Here is a 9,178-nt window from a genome sequence, read left to right on the forward strand (position 1 = left end):
CCCAATTCATCCAAATTAATTCATTAAATTTTTATAAATTTCTACTATTAATATAATAACTTGAAAGCTAATAATAATGCTACGAAAATGCTTATTTTTATATTTAATAATTTATTTATAAAAATAATATCATTAGATGATTTGAATGTTGGATCTGTATCTGATGTAATAACTTATATCTCTTTTTAAATTCAAATTAATTTAAATTGTGAATTATTTTGATCTCATCAATTGCAAATATTTTGAGTGACGTTAATTAATTTATTTCAAATCGACGATGAGGATCAAATGTAGTCACGTCTAAACGTATTTAATTATGGCGCATATATGTGGTTATGTGTCAACATTAGACTCAAGTCACGCATTAATAACTGATTAAGACAAGAGCTTGGCTTAGACCTCATTTGTCCAATTGGGAACAAAGCAAATATCGAAAGAACCACTCTTTGAAAAAAAAAAAAAAAAAAAAAAAAATCCACTAAGAGCACAAGGGATAATATTATTATTGTCGTCCATCCATATATGATAATGCAAAAGCTCCGGCATATGAATTTAACTTCGATAAGACAACAGGAACAAATTCTATATGCCACTTTTATGTAAAAAGCCACTGACATAAATGGAACATTATTTATTATGCTTATCTTTGGATATTGGGCAATTTTCGGATTCTAATATGTAAGTTGTCATATTTATGATAATTGATCTAAAATGATAGTTTGTGTAATAAGTTTAACTTATTTTGGCATATGAATTTTTACTGAATTTGAAGTGTGAATAAATATAAATTTATTTTATATTATATTAAATATTTAAATAATAAATGGGATAGTTATAATTTGAATTTTGGATTTTTTTAATATATAAAAAAACTTCATTATCATATTAAGAAGGTTAATTATATAAAAAAAAATTCAAATATTTGCCTCGATTTGCAATTTATTTAAATATTTTAATTTTCACACAATTATTTAAATTACTTAATTTAAAAAAATTAATTTAAAATTAAAAATTAATTAATCAATCGACAATATCACATTTAGATCACATTTGAATCCTTATGAGGAAATTAAATTCTCCTCAAATTGAATTTTAATTTTAGCTAATTTTAATTTTTTAAATTAAAAACTTTAATAATTGATTTAAAATTGAAATATTTAAATAAAATTATAAATTAGGGCAAACATTTTTGTTAAAAAGACCTATTAAAAATTAATCAATCTAAAAATTTAAATTTATAGGTAAATGGCACAATAATAATTTTGTATTACTAATAAATTCATCTATTTCTTCTTCTTTATTTTTTCCTTTTTTTTTTTTTTAGAGAAAACAGATGAAACAATGGATTAATCTGAAAACAGAATTACATCAGAAACAGCTATCGCCCCAAGATTTGGTGGAACATCCTCCAACCAAACAGATTTATGTGCTGGTTTACTAAACTATCTTGAGCCAACTAGTAAGCCAATCTATTAGCTGTCCTTCTAACATGCAGAAAAGCTACCGCTTGCACAGGGTGAAGGAGGTGCAGGATATCTGGAACACACAACTCATGCTGCAGAGAGATAACAGAGCTCCTACCACTCTCAATCTGGAAATGAGCGAAACCAGCGTCAAAAGCTGTGTGTACCCCTAAGAAGATGGCTTGGATTTCTGTTAAGTCCACATCCTAGGACGCACAAAAGCCTTTCGAAGCTGCCATCATAATTTCCGCCTTATCATCCCTCAGAACTACCCCTAGCCCAATCTTACCACCTGAGAGGACTGTTGCATCAGTAGTCAAGTTAAATTGCTCCAACGGAGGAGGAAACCATCCAATGTGGATTGATTAATATTTTTTTTTATTGATTCAAGAAGTATATATATTACGAAAAACGATGTAGTTTTTACCCTAAATGATATATAATATAGCAAAATTTACTAATTAACAATGCCAATTAATATATTGATCAAAATAAGAAATATATTTAATATCATAGAATAAAGAATCTGCTTAGGTAATGTAAGAAAAGAAAAAGAAAGTGAAATTAAAGAAAGCATCTTCTATCTTTCATGAGGAAAACTGAAAGAAGGTTTGCAGTTGGAGGAGGTACGCACACTTGGCAACGGCAAGCAACATTTTTTTTTTTTTTTTCACTTTTGTAAATAAAAGTAGTATATTAGCTAGCTCTTTGTTCCATTTCTAGTACAAAGGTTCCTTATCTTCTAGTTTCCTTTTTATCCATAAGTCGTACAAGGCTTGTGCTTGATTTGAGAAGATAATAACCAAACCATGCTCTTGCTACCGCGTCTCTCTCTTCTTCTTCTTCGTCTTAGAAAAATTATAAAAAACCATATACGCTAATATTATTGAAAATTTTAGAAAAACATTTAAAAAAATCCAAAAATATGAAATTTAATTTATTCTTAATGAAATCTCATATACCATATACCACAAGCACCTAACTTCCAAATTCAAATCTATTTTTAAAGGCAACTGTGGAACAACTTCCTTTATCAATGGTACCTTAATTAGTGTGGCTTACTTCAGAAAGCATTACATACCAATGATTGTTGCTTCCAATAGTGATAAGCATTTGCAGTGTAAACCACACATTTAGCTTTGCACCATATGACTATTTTGTTAGTGACTATGCACCATATGACTATTTTGTTATAAGTAGGAAGCTGTGAAAATTCGAGTCCCAGTCAAGGTGAAATATTAAAAAGAAAAACATGCACAGCTTAATGTGAAAATATTCTATACGCATTACAAAATTTTCTCAGATTACAAACAGAAAAAATCCATTTGTAAAATTATTTACAAATAAATTACAAACGGAATAAGTCAGTTTTTATGGACCTTTTACAAGCGGATTTACAAGTAAAATTTCCGTATGTATTATCAATGGATTCTCAATCCATTTGTAAATTAGAAGAAAAAAAAATAATCCATTTGCAATATATAAGGAGATATTAAATCCATATTAAAAGAATTAGTAATAGATTTTAAATTGTTGATATTTTAAAAAATATATATAAAAAAAGAAAAAATTTGGACAAAATATTAATAAAAAAGTACTGCTAAAACAACACTACTCTAATATTATTAAAAATATTTACCAATAAAAATTGTAAATAATAAGAATTTATCTTAAATTTATTATAATAAATTACTACAAAATAATTTTATAAAAACTTATAGACAAATAATTTGATTTTACATAATCACGAGAATAAATTTTAAGAAACAAACTATAGTAGTGGAAAATATTAAAAATACACAATTTTATAGCTAAAAGAATATTATTAATAATGAGAAAAGGAAATTAAAGAAAAGAAAAAAAATAAATGGGAGAATAAGAAAATAAGAAAAAGATGAAATATTAATAAAAAAAAAAGTACTGCTTAAACAGCACTACACTAATATTGTTAAAAATAATTTACCAATAAAAATTGTAAATAATAAGAATTTATTATAAATTTATTATAATAAATTACTACAAAATAATTTTATAAAAACTTATAGACAAATAATTTGATTTTACATAATCAATGGAATTAATTGTAAGAAACAAACTATAGTAGGGAAAATATTAAAAATACACAATTTTATAACTAAAAGAATATTATTAATAATGAGAAAAGGAAATTAAAGAAAAGAAAAAAAATAAATGGGAGAATAAGAAAATAAGAAAAATATGAAATATTAATAAAAAAAAAAAGTACTGCTTAAACAACACTACACTAATATTGTTAAAAATAATTTACCAATAAAAATTGTAAATAATAAGAATTTATCATAAATTTATTATAATAAATTACTACAAAATAATTTTATAAAAACTTATAGACAAATAATTTGATTTTACATAATCACGAGAATAAATTGTAAGAAACAAACTATAGTAGGGAAAATATTAAAAATACACAATTTTATAACTAAAAGAATATTATTAATAATGAGAAAAGGAAATTAAAGAAAAGAAAAAAAAATAAATGAGAGAATAAGAAAATAAGAAAAAGATGAGAGAAAAAAATAAATGAGAAAGGATGATAAAGAGAATGAAAAAAAAAATGAAGATAAGAAAAAGATAAGAGAATAAAAAAAATGAGAAAAATATGATATAAAAAAAATTAAGATGAGAATTAGATGATGAAGAAAATTAAAAAAATAAATAAATAGAATAAAGAGTGAAATTAGACAAAAATAATAGAAAATAAAATGAAAATAAGAAAAAGAACAAAAAAAGTTAAATTGAAGTGAAATGGAGATGTGAGTGAAATTGGAGAAAGAATTATACCAAAAAAAAAAAGGACAGTGGGAGTGAAATAGGAGAAAAAGAAAGTAAAAAAGCGAAGTGTGTTTTACCATTTTATAATGCAATTTACAAACGGATTTTTGAATCCACTTGTAATTAAAAAAAAAAAACCGCACTTCTTACCTCTAAAATTTACCAATCAAATCACCCTTTATTTATAATTTATAAATGAATTACAAAATTCATTAGTAATCAAAATAAAAGATAAAATTTTTCTATTTAAAATTACAAATAAATTTGAAGTTCATTTATAATTTAAAAATAGTTTTCAAAATTCATTTATAATTGAAAAAAAGTAGAATTAAAAAAAAGGCAAAATTTTTCATTATAAAATTACAAATACATTTTAAATATGTTTTAATTTGCCAATAATCACTTCAGATTTTACAATAAATTGAAATTGTGTGTTATAATTGTCCCATCAATGCAATTATTTCTTCCTTTTTTTTTTCTTTGTAGTATAATGAGTCATTAATGCAGTTTTTTAATTATCGTGAGAAATCTTTAAATTACAAATATATTGCATATATTGTTTAACTTGCAATATTTCATCAAAAGTAATAGATAGTAGTTTGATATTTACTTGTAGAGGCCTGTTTTCGTTGACTTCATTGGCCTTTTAACAAATTGTGGTCTATATTTGACTGTTGGCTGAACTTAAAATCTTCAAATTCTCGGATTTTAGTCTTTCCTTTACTAAATCTACATCTCATTAAAGTATTTTCAAAGCTAAACATTTTTAATAATTATAAATTAAAATTAAGAAAAAAATTATATTGGCTTCAAAAATATAAAAAAAAAATAAAAATAGTTTTATACAAAAGCAAATAAAATGATGTTAATCACAAAATTGAGTAATTTGCAAATTGTAATAGAAAGAAAGTATAGAATTCATATATGAGAGAATTTGGAGAATTAAAGAATTGGTAATTTTTTTTAAAGAGATTTCTAGGGATGTATATGGTTGAGCAATTTTTTTTTCTACTACAAAAATGCCCTAAATTATGACTTATTTTTCTGATGGGAGATATATTTTTTATTTTTTTAAAAATAAATAAATAAATAAAAATTTAAATCCATTTTGGATTATTGGTTAAAAGCAGACTGCAGGAACGCTGCCACATGGTGCACATTGAGTGGGCCATGTGGCAGCCTCTTGTTATTCCACTGATTATAGATAAGTTGAGTATTCAATTTAAATCGAACTAAATCATCATAACTAAATTAATTAAATTACTGTATTTTAGAAATTAAATCAAATCGAACTGAAATGAATGACAAACTGAATCAAACTAAACCGCTATATTTTGATTCGGTTCAGTTTGAACCGATCAGTTTTTAAGTTTAGATAAATTTTTTAATTTAGATATGATTTTTAAGTTATTTTATCTGATTTTAACTTTGATTTGAATCTAATAATTTTTAATTAATGAAATTAAATAATTTATATGTAAAAAATTTCATATAATTTATAAATTTTCTATAAAAATAAATCAATTTAAAAATCAATAAACTAATTCGGTTCAGTTTGATTTGGTTCAATTAATTTTTTTCTCTTTAAAATCAAACCGAATCAAAATAACTGAAATTTTTAAAATATAAAATCAAATCAAGCCGAATTATCTTAAAAATCGAATTGAATTATCGAATTAAGATAATTTGATTTAATTTATTAAGTTCCAACTAAATAATATTCACCCGTAATTATAGACCAATGGGAGCTTGCCACATGAATGACTCGCATTTACTGTGGATGTGGCAACCTCCCATTGGTCGGCATAGTAAATTAAAAGAAAACTAAAAAATAATAATATGAACCAAAATGGGACTGAACGGGTGGCTCAATCAAGCAAGTTCTGATCAAATAGTAGTTCAATACTTACTTTCGAAACCCTGTCTTTCTGATCTCATAGGCCTCTAAATTGTAGTCTATATTTAACAGTTGAGTAAACTCAAAATTTTTCAGATTCTTGGGTGTTCAGCTTTTACCTGCCAAACTTAAACCTCGTTGAAATATTTCTATAGCTCAACAATTTTTGTAATAATAAATTAAAATTAAGCAAAAAGAAATTATATTGGCTTTAAAAATATAAAAAATAATGAATATTTTTATACCAAAATAAATAAAATGATTTTCATTACAAAATTGTGTAATTTGGAAATTGTAATAGAAAGAAAATATAGGATTGATATTTGAGAAAATTTGCAAAATTGTGTAATTTGGAAATTGTAATAGAAAGAAAATATAGGGTTGATATTTGAGAGAATTTGGAAAATTGAAGAATCGGGTAATTTTGTGAAAGATATTTATGGGTATAAAAAGGGTTGAGTAATTTTTTGTCTTTTAAAAAAATAAATAAACAATTCAAACCATTTTGGACCATCGCCTGGGGAGGCCACATGGCGGGCTCTTGTTGTGAACCAATGGGAGGTTGCCATGTGAACCACTTACATGCGTCATGTCATGTGGCACTCTCCCATTGGTGAGCACAATAAATTAAAGAAATTAAAAATAATAATATTGACTAAACCGTTTGTTCAAACAGGTCGAGACAATTTTGATTTACAAGAGAGAGAACTGTAATCGGCTCTCTAGACCATTCTTAGTTTGACTCAGTCCCATCCTGAGTTTGATCCTGTCCAATTCACAAATCGAATCGGACTGTGACTGGTTTGTGAGGTAATTTATTTAGGGTTTGGAAAGATCAAGTTTGAGATACCCAATAAGCATTATCAATTCATTCGTGATTAAAGGGCAGTGCATATTTATTGGAATTTTGTTGTTGACAGCGTTTTTTTTTTTTTTTTTAATCCTTGATGAGCAAGAAAATAAATTTTATTTTTAGATTTTCGTTTATTGAGAGAGATGAAGCAGTTGTAAGCTAAATTAATGACGCAGTTGTAAGCTAAATTAATGAAGCAGTTATAAACTAAATTATTGAACCGAATTTTATCGATTTTATTCTATTTATAACCTTGGCTCAATTCAATTTTAATCTGAATTGAAATCGAACCGTTCCATTGTTCAATCCTACAGCGCAAAGGACACCCTGAACTCAAAAAAGTTGCAACAGAGTAAGACTCAATATAAAAATAAATTAATAAAAACAAGTCTCATCAAAGACTAGTGTAATCTGTGCAATCTCAATCTGCATATTTCTCACAAGTCCCTGCACGTGCCACCCCCTTCACCCTGATCTTTCTCATTTTCTTCCTCTGAAATCTGCACTGGGCACTAGAGGCTGAGGCAGAGTTTGGAAATTATAAGAAAACGTATGAAAATATTTCAAAAAAATTAGCCTAAACAGAAATACTAATGATCGAAGAAGATGATGATGATGATGAAAATGGAACGATGACAAACAGATGATTCTTCATTTAATCTCAATGAAATTTACATTTCCCGAATTGGAAAAGTGACCAAAAAAGAAGAAAAAAAGCCGCTGCTAATAATGAGAACCAATCTGACTTGCAAGCGCATATACAGAACAGAACATCACCTCCGCAAATAGCTAGGCCTAATAAAAAAACTGTAACAGAGCTCTCTCTCTCTCTCTCTCTCTCTCTCTCTCCTTTTTCTTTTCCTTTTGGACTCCATGGATTGGAAAAAAAGGAAAATAATTAATGAGTGGTCGTCTCTGTGGTTCTACTCTGTTCTTGATCAACACTCCCCCGTTTCACCATCTCAGCACCACCACCATTACCATTCTCTAATTTATCACTCTTTTCCCTGCAAGAACAGCTCATTGTACTCTATTATCACCAAACGAAGACGACCTTCTATGCATTGGAGTAGCCAAGAAAGTTGGTTTCACTTCTCCAGCCATAATCACCAATATCTTCTCTTCAAAGGGTTCAGGATGCTGTTTCTGTCCTTCGCCATTTTTATTTGATCCCTCACCTGTCTCGTGGTCCCTTTCGTCTCCTTCGTTGCCGTTTTCCAGGTTCCTAGATAGCTTCCAGTAGGAGCAGGAGAGAATCAAGAGGGCAAAAGTAATCAAGCCAAGCATGGCAGCCAAGCCACCAAACAAGCAGGGCAAAGGTGAATGCCAGGGCAAGCGTTGTCCAACCGCCGGCGTTGGAGCTCGTGCTGTGACGTTGAAGGGCTCTCTCCCTGCCATTTCTTTATGTAAATAGATGGAGAAAGGATAGTAGATTGAAAAAGAAGAAGGAGGAGGTGGAGGAGTGGTGAGTGGTGGTGGTGGCGGTGGTAGTGGGTTTTGAGAGGCGAAAGATGGAAGGAGAGACTATTTGTAGAGAGAAAGGATGTGTGTGGGCGCGGCTTTTGGTGATTTATGTCGTCATTCGTTTGCATGAGAAGTGGGGCTGCCATCTGGAGGGCCCATTGTTTTTTCGTTTGCTTGGGGGTATGTGCGGGAAATTCTCGAGTCTGACTCTCGTCGGCCCAAAGTATAATGTATAATACATATTAAATAAGTAAAATTAATAAATTTATTTTAAATTCACATTTGATCAGACTTCAATAAAATTTTCCCTCACTTGGTAAAACGAACTCCCGCAACACAATTTCTAAGCACATACTACTGTGTGCGAGTTTTTTTTTTTCAGTATTTTCAAATTTTCAAAGGAATTTTCATGATTTAAATATATAATCTCTTAATTTATTAATACTATTAACTCAATAAAATTATAACTATAACTTATTATTATTTTTGGTAGTGATGAATTAATTTTTTTTTAAATTAATATATAGATGAATTATATAATATATTCAGAGTATTAAAAATTAGTGCTTTAAATACTTATATAAAAATAGTTAAATTTTAAATTTTAATTTTTAAATTTATTTAATATATAAGAGTCTATTGATTTTTTTATTGGTAAAATACATTTTTCATTAAAAAAGGAATTTTAAT

General features: G+C 27.4%; 1 pseudogene; it reads right to left on the bottom strand.

Moving 5' to 3' along the window:
• Positions 1-7,649: 7,649 nt before the first annotated feature.
• On the bottom strand, positions 7,650-8,585 carry LOC110651478 (protein GLUTAMINE DUMPER 2-like; annotated as a pseudogene).
• Positions 8,586-9,178: the final 593 nt, after the last annotated feature.

Source organism: Hevea brasiliensis, chromosome 17 (genome assembly GCF_030052815.1).
Source record: "Hevea brasiliensis isolate MT/VB/25A 57/8 chromosome 17, ASM3005281v1, whole genome shotgun sequence".
NCBI classification, from domain to species: Eukaryota; Viridiplantae; Streptophyta; class Magnoliopsida; order Malpighiales; family Euphorbiaceae; genus Hevea; species Hevea brasiliensis.